General features: G+C 46.3%; 1 long non-coding RNA gene across 2 annotated transcripts in view; it reads right to left on the reverse strand.

Moving 5' to 3' along the window:
* Positions 1–3,009: 3,009 nt before the first annotated feature.
* Positions 3,010–15,046, reverse strand: part of LOC142430620 (uncharacterized) — a 66,209-nt gene continuing 54,172 nt past the window's right edge. For both annotated transcript variants that reach the window (XR_012780641.1, XR_012780642.1), the window contains 2 exons: positions 3,998–4,140; positions 3,010–3,108 (listed from right to left, as the gene is read on the reverse strand). This is a non-coding gene — a long non-coding RNA (uncharacterized LOC142430620). The remainder of the gene's footprint in view (positions 3,109–3,997; positions 4,141–15,046) is intronic.

The raw sequence follows: 15,046 nt of genomic DNA on the forward strand, positions 1-15,046 counted from the left end.
TTTTCCTGAGGACATGCAAACATGGGAGTTTTACACGGGGGTGGGGGGAGGTTAAATTCCCCTTACACTCTTATGAAGAGTAATGTAGCTCTCCATCTCCCTCCCTGGCTCGAGCAACCCCCTCCACCCAGTGGCCCCCAGTGGGAGTCAGCCCCACGAGTCCCCCACGCCCATCCACTCCAGGTTCTGCACTGAGAACAGAGAGGGGTCCGTTTTCAGTGCCACCCCGGCCATTCTGCAAGTGGGCAAGGGCATGGGAGGCCTTTTCTCTCACAAATAAGGACTGTGCCACCACCACCCACGGAAAGGCCTGGAGAGCCTCTGCCTTAGAAGTCAGCCACTTTACAGCCATTGGATTTAGCATATTTCTTGCAAAATGCTGAAATCGAGGTCCTAAAAGAAGAACGATCAACTAATTAGACTTCGAGTGCTATGGAGTTATGAGGAAGCTCTTTTTGTTGTGACATAGAATGATTGCCAATAAATATGCTTAGTGGGGGAAAAAAGTCAGATTTTGTTTAAAAAGCAGCCACTGAGAACTCTAAGGAGAAAAGTTCTAGCCTGACATCTATGAGGCTCACCATGAGCCAGCATTGCCTCAATGGCATTTTTGTTTTGTTTTGTTTACCGTATATACTCGAGTATAAGCCGACCCGAATATCAGCTGAGGCACCTAATTTTACCACAAAAACTGCATTAAAAATGTGACATGACAAAATAACAATCAATAATTTATCAAGGGTTCATGAGGGAGGGGGGAAATTAGGAGCTGATGGCAGGGGCTTACGTGGAGAGCAAATGTTTTGAGAATGATGAGGGTAACTGAGTTAGTTTATTGTGCCAACCTGGTCAATAAACACATGTGGGATTAATTGAAGGGTGGAGGGATAAACGGCTCAGTGAGCCTCGCCTTACTAGTTCTTGGGTCTCTTGCTTTCTGATGGTGGGACCAGGGTGAAGCTGCCTTAGCCAGTTCCCTGCTTCAGCTGGAAAGGCTCACTTCCTGCAAGACATCTCTGAGGAGAAGCCGCATAGACCTACCCCGATGCTGCCCTGGGTGCGGGAGCACCTGTGTGGAGACCCCTGCCAGCGCTGAGATGCTTACACGTTCACTGACTCAGCTTTACTCCTGCAGTTGGCATCATTGCGTCTGTTTTGTGAGATGGAGGAGGACTTTGTGGATTGGTGTTGGACATATGGGTTAATGTTGGACTTGTGGGCTTGGGTAGCACGGGGTTGGGATGTTTTCTTACTGTGTACTTACCCTTTATATAAAACTCTCTCTTATACATGAATTTCTGCGGATTTGTTTCTCTAAAGTACCCAGACTAACACAGTAATGAATATACAAATGTGCTTTATACAATTGATGTAGTATGGGTTGTGATGAGTTGTGTGAACCCCCAATAAAATGATTTTTTTAAAGAAAGAAAACCTTTTTAAAATGTGCTGAAAAAGTTGGCTTGTACACGCGTATATATGGTAATTTAGAAGCAGAACTGGCCAGTTGGTTTTGTTTTAAAATGAATTTAAGTAACAGAAGCCCGAGTCGCTAATCTGAAACAATTTCCCTAAACACTTATTAGGGTCTATTGACATGGAAACTGATTAGAAAAGCAATACTTCTGTTCACAGTGCACTGTCTGGTTAGTCTCAAGGTTGCCAGAAAAGAATAAGGGGTTCAGGGTTCATGTCCTAGTACCACCTTGTGATGGAATTTCATCTGTTCCCAGCTGGGGCTCTGATCTGAAACCCCAGAGTAATCCACAAAACTAGGTGTGAGTTTCAAGGATTCACCTCGAGTGGTGGGGAGCCCAAAAATCATCAGTCTTCTCCACAGGAAACACACACACACACGCAGTAGAACTGCCCGTGCGGGTTTCTGAGTGAGCAGAAAGCTCATCTTTCTCCAGGAGTGGCCTGGAGTTTCCACCTGCGGATCTTGCACTAAATGCAAGAAACAGCTTTCCTCCTACGATGGGGGCCAGGGCTAAGCCTTGGCCCCATTCCGCCCTCAATCCTTCCCAGGCCACTTAGGTTTCCAAGGAAAAGGAGCCAGCAAGGCCTCCCAACCGGGAGGAGGTCCCAGTCCTTCGGAGGCCACCAAAGGCCAGATGGGAAACGTGTGAGGACCAAGGAGGAGCGAATCCTGGGAACCAATTCTGAGCTCTGAACCCCTTTGTCCCTCACCCCCGAGACAAGCACAGGCAGCATGGCCCCACAGGGGTCCCTGGGGAAGCCTTTCGGTTCCTGGAGCAAGAGGCATCATGTGCCGTGCCCTCGATTCTTCTTCCAGGCTGAGATTTATGATACCAGATGAAACCAATAAAGAGAGAGGGAAGTGGGGATGAGGAACGAACCTTTTATCTCACAGAAGAGGAAGTAATACATTGGCATTTCCCTCATTAAGGTGTTGACGGAAAAAAAATACAACTTTTAAATAATTTTAACCTGAAAGCACCCGCTAATAACACTGAAAACAGTATGCATTGTGGTCAACCACTGACAGAGCTTCTTGTCGTGAAAAGACTTTCACCCTCCAGTCACAGACTGCCTTTCCACCCTGAGTCAGCCCCTTCCACTGGGCGGGCACCACTCATAGTCACCCCGTGGAGCACCAAGAGTAAGTCCGCTGGGTCCTCAGCACTGCCCAGCTTCCCACTGGTGTGTTCTTAGATGGCTCTCAGCCATTGGCGTCACCAGGGATTTTTGGCATCACAGTTTTTTAAACTAGACCAGTCTCCCTTCTATCCCTACCGGGCCCAGACAACCTGAACTTCTGCCCAGAGTAAATAAAGCCAATCATGGGGAGATTCAAAAAACACCTTCAGTTTTCTGTCTCCACCCAAATGTTACCATCCCTTAGTCCCATCACATCCTTCTTCCCTACCAAAGGAGATTTTTTTTTAGGGGGGGTCACTATTTTTTTTTATTTCTAGACTGTGAGGCCATTTTGATTAACAGACAGTACTCACATAATGAGACAGCATTTTTATAAATCATTTTATTGGGGGCTCATACAACTTTCATCACAATCCATCCATCCATTGTCTCCAGCACATTTGTACATTTGTTGCACGACGCAGCATCTTATGATGGATCAAGGTCCTGTGTCCAGGAGGAAAGCAGGGATGTGATTAATACCAACTTGATGCTTAAGCAGGTATGTTTATAAATAACACAAGTCTCTATAGATTAGGCACACGGTTTTCTTACACTTTTGGTACAATAGAAAGGACCATAAGCAATTTGCATGTTTTATAGAAATTCATTTAGTTTTTCCAATTTTTAGTTTTATTGGCATAAAATTCACTCCTCACACAAATCAATCGTTGAAACATATTAAAAATTAGTTGTGTTGTCACCACCATCTGTTTTAGAACGTTTTCTTCATCCATCTACGTATTGTTCTTAGCTTCCCATTTCCAAAGGAGATTTTAAAGGGCTTCGGCAGAGCTGACAGCAGGCAGGAGAGCAGTACATGACGGTGGCAGTGCCGCGGAGATTCCTCAGTGGCCGCTTTGCCTCCAGGTTCCCATCACATTGGCCCGTTCCCCTTTCTAGGTCACAGCACTCCACCCCGTCCGCTGCAGGACCCTTGCTCAACAGGTTTACATTGTCCTTTCCTTCTCCTTCGCTCACAGAATGACCTGAGACTCAAAAATAAACGCCCTCCCTAAATCCTACAGCCTCGCTCTCACTTTAGAGATGAGCTTCTTGAAGGAGCAACCTGTCATGGGGCCGCGCCCTCTTCATCCGGCCACCAGCTGCAGGGCTACTCTCTAGCGAAAGCAAGTCCACTGCTCTTTTGTGAGCCACGATCCTGCGCTTCGGGAACTTGCTTGAGAGATGAGTATCGAAGCATAGTGAAGGGGGATACACTGAGTCCCTGTTACTTCAGAGTTTTCATAATGTAAGTGAAGAGTGACTAATGGCCTTATCCTTAACAGAGCGGAGCAAGATTACTTAAAGTGTTCTTGAAACAATATAAACTTACCTGTTTTCATAAACTTCCTCTCATCCTCCAGAGCCAAAGCTCCTCCCTCTGAATTCCCACACGGCTCTGCACCTGCCACACCTTTGTCACTTCACAATTAAACGATGTACTCCGGGTAGGTCCTCAAAAGCAGCTGTCTGCAGCTAAAAGATAATTGATAAAGGAACAAATGAATTTTATAAGTAGCTATTACAGAAGAGATCATTCTAATTACTGATCAATCTAACCGATTGACTCAAGCGAGCAGCAGCACCGCCTTGCGAAGAATTCCACTGCCATTTCGCTCAGCTCCGATGAGCTTTTCTGCACATTAACTGTAATAGAGTTGACCGTTCACGTGCCTTGGGACGGCTCCAATCCTGAAGCCTCCCTTTCTTCGCGGCTCCATCTGGAGGAACCAGGATAAAAGTGAGCAGGCCGGTCAGTCTGAAGTGGGTCCGCAGGCATTCCTGGAAGAAAGGCACTTATTTCCCCACCACCACCCTAAGAAGACTCTGCAACTCCTCCAGGGGGACCGAAACGTCCTCGCGCGCAGAGCTGCCCTCCTCCCCTTCAAGGCTCACATTTCCGAGGGTCCACTGCTCAGGAGTGGCTTCGCCCTGTGCTGGAACTCGCTAAAGATGACAAACAACACCATCGGGTTGACCCCGGCTCACAGCAACTCGATGGGACAGAGCGGAACTGCTGCCGTAGGTCCCCGGGGCTGCGGGTCTATGCAGGAGCAGCCCGCCCCACCTTTCACCTGAGGAACAGCCAGCACACAGCCCACTGTGTCACCAGGACCCTCTTGGTGACGTGGGTTGAGCAGTTCCAACCTATTAGCCACTCGGTGGGGAAAAGATGAGACTTTCGGCTCCTGTAAAGACTTACAGCCTGGGAACCCGAAATGGGCTATTCTACCCAGTGCTGTACAGTCACGACAATCTGGATTCCACTCAAGGACGGTAAGATTTGTTTTGCTCCTTAGGTTTGACCCATTTCCCAAACTAAGAAGTTTGCCTAAACGTTTCAAAAGTACTTCCTGATGCTAATATACTATGACTAGTTGTACATAACTTAAACTTAGAAAATCAAATTCTCCTTTGAAAAATAGGCTCAAGGCTGAGAGAGACCTGGGGGTGTCTCCTTGTGTGATATGAATCATCTGTACACCCGTCATCACCTGGATGTAATCATCCAATCATCTATAGGAGACCAATGATTTTCACAAGGCAGGAAGTACAGTTCTCTCAGGAGCTTCTTCCAACACACTGCCATTCCTGTCTCCACAGTTCCTCTGAAGAGTGAACCTTTAATCCTTTAAAAGAACAAAAAATACATAAAAATAACCACCAAAGCCACCGCTGCCAAGTCGACTGAGACCCACCGCAAGCCAGGTCTACAGCTGTAAACCTCTGGAGGCAGACTGCCTCTTCTTTCTCTCACAGAGCAGCCGCTGGATTCAAACCACTGACCTTCCCAGCACTTAGCTAGTGTGCCTCCAGAGCTTGGAGGAAGTGTGCTAAGGGCAAAAAGGCGGCCTGGATCACATGCCAGGAAAAACAGGGTGGGGCCGGGTGGCCAATCCTAGTCTCCAGTGCCCGGGGAGCCAGAGCCAGAACTTCCCAGTTTGCTTTACCCTCAGAGAGACTGTCATTTCCAGCAGGACTAAAAATTGTCAATGGCATGTGGCCAGAGGGCAGGGGCAGGCTAGGTAACAGGGTGGCTCCTGACGTGGAATGGAGCAGGGAGGAAGCCAGGCGGGGAGCTTCCCAGGGAGGACCTATGGTTGCCCTCTAGGGGTGAGGTCCAGGTTGCCTCTCAGATCTGCCCCCAAGGGCTCCTCTCGCTCCAGAGCCATTCTCAGTGGCCTGTCTTTTTAAGAGGACAGACCAGGAGACAGAGACACCCCTCAAGCCAACGTTGGAACCATCCCTTCTCTGCAGAGCCACCACCAGCTCTTGGCATCTCCACCCCTTCCTCCCCCCACCCCCACTGTACAACTCAAGCAATAGGACTGGTCCCAAAACAACCTAAGGAAGCCGCTGTGAGAGCCTGTGAGAAGACTGTACCCCACAGCTCCATGTGCCTTCAGGGATAAGGCTCACTCACTTGTTCACTCATTCATTCATTCACTCACTCATTCATTCATTCACTCACAGTCTTTCCAGGGACTCTGCAAGTTGGCCAATGGCCCCCTCAAAAACCAGTCTAGCAGTGCAAGAGAACCTCTTTTAAGCTCGACTGATTGAGAAGTTTTCACAAGAGATAGCTGTGTTTTGTAATTATACTATTAGAATCAAAACCCCACAAACTCACTCCCACTGAGTCATTGTTGACACCTGTGGATTTCCGATACTGTAACTGTTTACAGGAATAGAAAGTCCAGTGTTTCTCCCAAGGAGCTGCTGCTGCTGGTTTCGAACTGCTGGCCATGTGGATCGCAGCCCAATGTGTAACCACTACGCCAACAGGGAAATTCATCCCATCAATGTGACTACCAGTTGGAAAACTGAAGCGACTTAGGAGACTCTTGTTTCCACCCAGTGAAGCAGCGTGTCCCGAGCTCTCTCCTGGCAAGCGCATCCACAAGTGGGGTGACTATGCGGTTCCCAAAATCAACAACCCTAATGACTTCACACAAATATTTTTTTTCCATTAACTAATTCAGACAGCCTTTTCCTCATGAGTCTAAGTCAACATTTTTTACTATATTGTGTTCCAAGGAATGAGGCCAGAATTCAAAAAGCCACGAAGCCCCTGACTGAACTATGCCACAGCCACACCGCCCACGCTTACTTCCCACACCTCCCAGCTAGGTAGGGCCAAGGCAGGGTTTTCCTTTTCCGTTAAATTTAAAGGAGGCTTAAGGAAGTGTCAGGATCCCCCAGGGCTAGGGGACAAGGCAGTGGCTTTGTGGGCCATGGTCTCTTTCCTGACCTTGTCCGTCTTCCCAGCTCTTGGTGGGAAGCGCCAGGCGGCTGCTTTTACTCAGCTAGACCCCCTTAGAAACGCCATCGTTAAGAGAGAGTGAAAAGAGAGAGCGCGCGAGAAAGGAGAAAGAGAAATTGAGGTAAGCGTTGCGTTTGAGTCTTAATCCTTCCAAAGGAGCCTCAGTGTCCATAAAAAGGGGGAACCACTCTCACGAGAATGCAAGTGGATCTGGCTGTGCGTGTGCTTTCTGAAGGGCACTTTCTTGGAGGGAGGGAGGGAGAGAAAGAGGGGGGGAGGGAGAGGAGAGGGCGGGGGGGGGGGGGGTTACATTTAAATGCTATGACTGTTGTTGGATGATGATGACTACCACCCACTCCTTCTTCCTGCCACTCCCTAAGCCCTGCCCTCAGGTTCCCACTGAGCCCAGGGCCACACCTTCCTCCGTGGGGCCTGTGGAGACTGCCAGCAGGAAGGGAGAACCAAGATCTCGGGCAGCCTTCCCTCAGCGGTTCAAGGGCCCCCATTCTGAAGACGTATCCGCTCCCACCTATGACCTCTAAGAAACATTCAAGGGAATCCATGGCCCATGAACATTTCCCCCCAAATGTGCTTCCGGTGCCTCAAATTCAACCCCAGGAAGCACAGCCGCTGCTTCCTCCTGGAAGAAAGGCGCCCTCTTCAAGCACATCCATTTCTATCGGGACTGAGCTAATCCATTTCTATCGTTCCGTTTCACAGGGTAGCCTAACACCACGGATCGTCTTTGGCTGGTCAGTCATTTCATTCTTTCTCTTCTGCAGACAAACCCCAGCCCACTGCCGGCGAGTCAGTGCTGACTCACAGCAGCCCTGGACCACCCTGTGGGACCCAGGGCTTCCGGCCGGCACATCTTTAAGGGAGCAGCCGGCCCCATCCTTTTCCTGGGGTTGAACTGCTAACCTTCCCGTCAGCAGCCCAACTCACAACCCCTGCCCCCACCAGGGCTCCCTTCCTGCACCATGGATTCACCGTGTCGTTCGGATTGGGTCTTTATTTTCTAACCCTACTACCCACCCCAGCTGACGTCTTCTTAGCTCAGGGCTGCAGTGCCACTGTTACCTCCCTAACTAGTTTTCTCTAAACTCATTTTCTGCTTCATTCACTTCCCACGCCCACGCTCATCACTGCTTTTACCACTCTTACCTACTCAAAAGCCTACAATGGCTCTTTATTAGCTAACCCATCAGGGTGAAATAACTCTCAGCCCACCTACTACCCTCAAGAAAGCTAGGATCTAGTTCCTATTTTTAAGTGACTTTTTTCTGAATTAGGATATGTAACCTTTTAGCACTGTGTTGCATGGTTATGTGAGTCTATGCACCTGGCTCTGGCTCACAGTGACAGTGACTCTTTGGGGGGTGGCGTTAACAGGGTAACCCTCAATAAACTTTCTCGAACAAGGGAATCCCTGGTGGCTTAAATCAGGAAAGATGTGTGTCAAGGTTGCACCCTGTCATCGCACTTCTTCGATCTTTGGGCTGAACAAATAATCCGAGAAGCTGGACGATATGAAGAACATGGTATCGAGGTTCACAATGCAGATAGCCCGATCTTACTGAGACGGAAGAGGCCCTGCAAGCACGTTTTAATACAAATCAAGCTCCCGAGATGGAATACAGGTCAATGTTAAGAAAAGCACGCACTCACAACTGGACCAATCTGCATCGTGCTGCATGGAGAAAAGACTGAAGTTGTCAAGGAATTCATGGTACTTGGATCCACAATCACTGCTCAGGGAAGCGGCAGTCAAGAAATGGAACAATGCATTGCACTGGGCAATTCTGCTGCCCAAGACCTTTCATTAAAGTGTCTAAGAGCAAAGATGCCGCTCGGAGGACTAAGACGCACCTGACGCAAGCCATGGTGTTTGCAATCCTCTCATAGAACATGTGAAAGTTGAACACAAGAGGAATATATTTTACATTGGAATTATGGTGTTGGGGAAGAACATTGAAAGTTCCATGGACTTCCAGAGAAGAAACATGTCTGTACTGGGAAACGTTCAGTTGGAATGTTCCTTAAACAAGAAGAGTGAGACCGTACCACCTACTTTGTTAGGTGCCAGTTCCAACTCGGAGGGACCCTGTGTCCAACACAAGGAAACACTGCCTGCCTTGTGCCAGTCTCACTACAGTTCTTACGTCTGAGCCCATCCATGCAGCCCTGGGGCGACCCAGCTTGTTGAGGGCCTGCCTCTCTTTGCTGCCCCACTACTTGACCAAGATGATGTCCTTCTCCAGGGACTGGTCTCTCCTGACAACATGTCCAAAGTACATGAGACGAAGTCCCACCGCCCAGGTTTGCCTCTAAGCAGCACTCTGGTTGTACTTCTCCCAAGGGAGACCTGTGTGTTCTCTTGGCAGTTCATGGTGTTTTCAAGATTCTTGGCCAGCACATAATTCAAACTTAATTTGTATACATCAACCCTTCTTCAGTATTCCTTAGTCAATGTCCAACGTTCACATGCATATGACATGATTAAAAACACCATAGCTTGGGTCAGGCACACTTTCGTCCTCAAAGTAACATCCTTGCTTTTCGACACTTTAAAGAGGTTGTGTGCAGCAGATTTATCCAGTGAGATATGTCATTTCAACTCTTGACTGCTGCTTCCATGAGCCTTGACTGTGGATCCAAGCAAGACAAAATCCTTGACAACGTCAACATTTTCTCCATTTATCATGTTACCAACTGAGCTGTGATCCACACTAAAGGCTGTAGCGCTTGATCTTCGTCAGCAAGTGCTTCAAGTCCTCCTCACATTCAACAAGCAAGGGTGTGTCATCTGCATATCTCAGGTTGTTAATAAGCCGTCCTCCAATCCTGATGCCGTGTTCTTCTTCATAAAATGCGGTCTCTCTGATTGTTCGTTCAACACACAGATTGAATACGTATCGTGAGAGGATGCAGCCCTGATACATACCTTTCCTGGTTTCATGCCCTTGTTGTGTTTGCACACACTACCTCTGATCCCTTGTGGAGGTTCCAAATGAGCACACGATAGTGTTCTGAGATCCCCATTCTTCTTAAGATTATCCATAGTTTGCTATGGTCCACCCAGTCGATTGCCTAAACATAGTCAGGAAAACACGAGTAAACATCTTTCAGGTGTTCTCTGCTTCCAGTCAAGGTCAATCTGACATCAGTAAGGACATCCCTAGTTCCATGTCCTCTCCTTAACCCAGTCTGAACCTCTGGAAACTACATCATTATTGGATGATTTTTTTTTCACATTTTACTTGCATGTGATATAAATGACAGTGTTTAATTTGAACAGTCTGTTGGGTCACTTTCCTTCGGAGTCAGTACAGATATGGATCTCTTCCAGCCAGTTGGCCACATAGCTGTCTTCCAAATTCCTTGGAAAAGACAAACAAGTGCTTCCAATGCTTCATCAGTTTGTTGAAACGTTGCAGTTGGCGTTACATCAATTCCTACAGCCTTGTTTTTGGTTAATGCTTTCAATATAGCTTGGCTTCTTCTTTCAGTACTATCAGTTCCTACTCATATGCTACTTCTTGAAATGGCTGTAAGTTGAATATTGGGGTGCAGTGACTCTGTGTTCTTTCCATCTTCTTTGGATGCTTCCTGCAACTTCAATATTTTGCCCACAGAATTTCCAATATTGCAACTCCAGACTTACCTCTCTTCTTGAATTCTTTCAGTCTAAGATATGTGGAGTGTGTTTTTGGTTTTAATTCTCTCTGGGTCTTCACACATTTCATTATAATATTTTAATTTGTCTTCTCGAGCTGCCCTTTGAGATTTTCTATTCAGCTATTTCAGTTCTTCAAAGTGCCTAGGTCACTCTACACTTAAGAACAAGTTTCAGCGTCTCTGCTGACATCCATTTTGATCTCTTTCTTTCCTGTCTTTTTAATGACCTTTTGCTTTCTTCATGCATGGTGTTCTTGATGTCATTCCCAGAGATCATCAGATCATAATCATCATTCTGCCCTTGGTGAACAATGCATCAAATCTGTTCTTGAGATCTTCTCAAAACTCGGGGGGACAGACGCAAGGTCACATTTTGATTCTCATGAACTTGTCTTCATTTTCTTCAGCTTCAACCTGAATTTCCATATGCAACATTGTCTATTCCACAGTCAGCCCATGGCCTTGTTTTAGCTCCTCATATTGCTCATATTGGAGCCATCTGATTTCTGTGTGTTCCGTCTGGAGAGGCCTTCCATGGTGCTGTAAAAAGTCATTGCGATGAACAAGTAGTCGGTCCTGCAACATTGTGTCCCACAGTCCCTGGTCTTGTTCCTGTCCCAGGGCCACAGCTCCTTCCTCCGTTTCCAATGTCTGCATTCCAATCACCAATAATTGTCAGTGCATCTTGGGTGCATGTTTAATCACCTTCAGACTGAAGGCATTGGTAGAATTCTTCAATTTCATCACTAGCTTTGGTGGCTGGCGCATACATTTGAATAACAGTTGCACTGACTGGATTTCCTTGAGCTCGGAGGAATAAAATGCTATCACAGCACTGTCTGTTAAGCTAGATCTTGAAATGAAATCGTTTTGATGAGGACTGCAAAGTCTTCCTTCTGCATGTGTCATTCCTGGCGTAGGAATTCCTGATTCCAAATGGCCAGTATCAGTCTATTTCAGCTCATTGATTCCTAGAATATTGATTTTTTATGGGTTCCATTTCATTTTTTACAACTTCCAATTTTCCTAGATTCATGCTTTGTCCATCTCAAGTACAACAAATCGGCAGGCAAAAGGTAGCTCTTTTACTTAGGCCATATTTTCAGACAGGTCTAGTCCCTGGAAAAGGGCGAAAGGGCAGCATGCTTGGTAAAGTATGTCAGTGACAAAGAGGGAAGCCCTTGATGAGAAGGACTGACACAGCGGCTGCAGCAATTCGCCCAAACCTAACAATGTGAGCGTGGTGCAGGGTCACGTAGTGCTTCGTTCTGCTGTGCATACGGTCGCTGTGAGTCAGAACCAACTCCACAGGACCCAACGACGACTGCTGCTGCTGTTCACGGAGCCCCGTGGTTATGCACTCAGCTGCAAACGGAACCCAGCTACTGCTCCACAGGAGGAGAACGTGGCGGGCTGTTTCCCGAAAGATTACAGCCTGGAAACTCCCTGGCACTGTTCTGTTCTGTCCTGTAGGACAGCTATTGCTGTATTCGACTAAATGCTAACAGGTTTTGTGTAGTTTTCTTCAGGAATATATGGATGGATGGATGGATGGATGGATGGATGGATGGATGGATGGATGGATATGTATATATATAAAGTTTAAACAGGAACAAATTTATATCCTATATACTTTTCATGTTTATACTGTGGTCATATTTCTACATCAATCATTATAGACCTATTTCATTTATCACCACCTGGATAAACCACAATTTATATATCCCTATCAGTGACCATTTTGGTGTGTCATAGGTATTTTTTTACATTTGCCCTTGGGATCAATATCTAGATTAAGAATAGCTGGTCTAAGCCTGTGCATGCATTTTACACTTTGATACATATTGCCAAACTGAACTTCAGAAAGGTTGTACTAATTTATATTATCAGCAGCGGGGTAGGGGTTCCTGTTTCCTCAAGCTTTTACCATGTGGGGGACCAGCCTCCCAATAATCAAATGGATCCAAGGGGCGGTTGTATAATTGAGAGGTGAACTAAGGAAACATCAGACAAGATAAAGCATGCAAGTGCTCACCTTCACAGTCATGACCGGGCAGAGGCCGAGTAATATAGCTCACGAGCTTATGTGCCCTGGAGCACGCAGGCCATGGCAAGCACATACATCATGGGAAGGGGCTGCACAATAAATAAGCATAAACATAACCGGAGGGGGATGAGCTAGGAGTATACACGCAATAGGAAGGGGAGGCACCAGAGGCACACATGTGACGGGAAGGCACATACGTAATATGATGGGTGGACTTTATAATAAAGATGGCAGCCTAACCTTGGTCATCCCTGAGTTGGCTTGACCTTCGGTGACTTTGAGTTCTCCTTTAGGGGAACAACTTATTATTCTTATCATAAGGGAGTGGGTCCTACTCAGAGTGGGACAGACAATAGGGTCTGATTGCTCTAGAAGGTGGACAACATTCAGGAAGATAACCCTCAAGTGGTTGACCTCCAAGTGTACAGTCGGTGACCATGTATTGCAAACAGCACCTTAAACTTGGCGTTATTATGGGGGGACATGGCGGAGAATAACTTTTACTGAGGAGAATGTGAGTGAAACGCAACTCCAGCCCCTGAACGTGAAGGTTTCCTCCACAGGAGCCAGGGCCTCCCAGACTCAACGTATGAATGTTGAAAGTTTGCCTGAATACACTCTTTTCCCAGTTTTTAGTTTTCACATTACCCGAGTAAGTTTTCCCTTTTTCATATTTATCAATCTAAACGGCAAAAAAGGATTATTTCGCTCTTCTTACATTATTGGGTTATAAATGGGAAATAGCTTTTATTCCCATACATTTGCTAAGCCATTTCTCGATGACCCAACCCACTTTTTCTTTCATTTCTCTGTACTTGCTTTTTTGCCCTATTGATTTGTAAGCACTTGTGTATACACCAGATATATGTTGAATACCCTTTGTAACTAATCCATCTGCTCATTTTTACCTTCATTTATGGTGTTTACTGAGATGTTTATGTGTTTTAGCTAATCCACTACACGCTCTGCTTTGGTGTCATACTGAAAAAGCCTAATTGTCTTCTAGAACAGGGGTTCTCAACCTTCCTAATGCCTCAACCCTTTAATACAGTTCCTCATGTTGTGGTGGCCCTCCAACCATAAAATTGTTTTCACTGCTATTTCATAACTATATTGAGTGACCCCTGTGAAAGGGTTTTAACAACCCCCCAGGGGGTCACGACCCACAGGTTGAGAATCACTGTTCTAGTACATTTATTGCTTTAGATTTTATGTGAAAATTTTTAATCCACCTAGAATTTATTTTGCTATGTGATAAGAAACAAGTATTTTTTAAAGATGGTTAGTCAGTTGTCCTTTATTACTTTTCCTAACGGTATCCTTCCCACTGAAAACGAGTTCTGCTTCTAGACGGCATCTATTTTGAACTCTGCTCCCCTCTCACTGTCCACCACTGGGTTTGGATAAGTTGTTGCCTATATTAAAATAGTCTTTTTTCATCCACAGATCCATCCAAGCAACACCATTCAAGGGGCAAAGAGAAGTGGTAAATACTAGTTAAGGGAAGAAATACCAATAAATAAATAAATAAAATGTTAAAAAGGAAGAAATGCCTTCAAAAGAAGGAAGATAATATGAAAGATTGAGTCTGAGAGTTCTACGGATCCTTTGTGTGATGAAACAACAGGAAAAAGCTTCCTGTTAACTCAGGAGCCTTGCCCATAAAGAGACGGGCCTAAAGTTAAGGCTGGGATCAAGTTAGAGAAAGTTACACTGCTTTGCATAATAGATTAATAAGCATTTGGAGTTCCTTGTGCCAATATGGTAAGGAGGATTTGGAGAGGGAACAAAGAAAGCTTTTAAGAGACCGAGACGATGTCCAATGGCAAATCAGAAAGCATTGCTACCAGGTTCCAGTTCACACATGCACAGGTCGATTCCAAACAAACTGTGTTCAGCAGGTCCCTGCCGTGAGTGGCTGGCTGCAGACAAATTCCCTCAGTGTAACTCATTTGTCTTCAATTTGGCTCTCCTTCGGCTGCTTGCAGGAAAAAACAGAGGGCCTCTGCTAGTTCCATTCAAGGCCAAGTTGTCAGCTCAGAAGGCTATGGAGACTGTTTTGAGGTTCCCAAGGGCCATCTGAGCGATGTTCTCAAAGGACCCAGGACAACCACGGGGACTAATTAGGAGAACACAATTTTAAGAAGAATGCATCAGTGAGAAAATGGCCAGGAAAGTTGTGCCAGGATATTTTTCCATTACCACAACGTGCCTGCTCCATTCTTTGAGGGCACCAAGAATTGTCTTAGGAGAATCTTACTGGGAAACTTAGCCCACCTGCCCGACAGCCCTGGTTTTGCCCCTCCCCTTCAGGTGTCTTTTTGTTGCCAAAACCCAAAGAAAATTGAAGATGAACAGTCTCTGCATTCCTGAAAGATGCTTTTTTGGCATGG

This window comes from Tenrec ecaudatus, chromosome 17 (genome assembly GCF_050624435.1).
Source record: "Tenrec ecaudatus isolate mTenEca1 chromosome 17, mTenEca1.hap1, whole genome shotgun sequence".
NCBI classification, from domain to species: domain Eukaryota; kingdom Metazoa; phylum Chordata; class Mammalia; order Afrosoricida; family Tenrecidae; genus Tenrec; species Tenrec ecaudatus.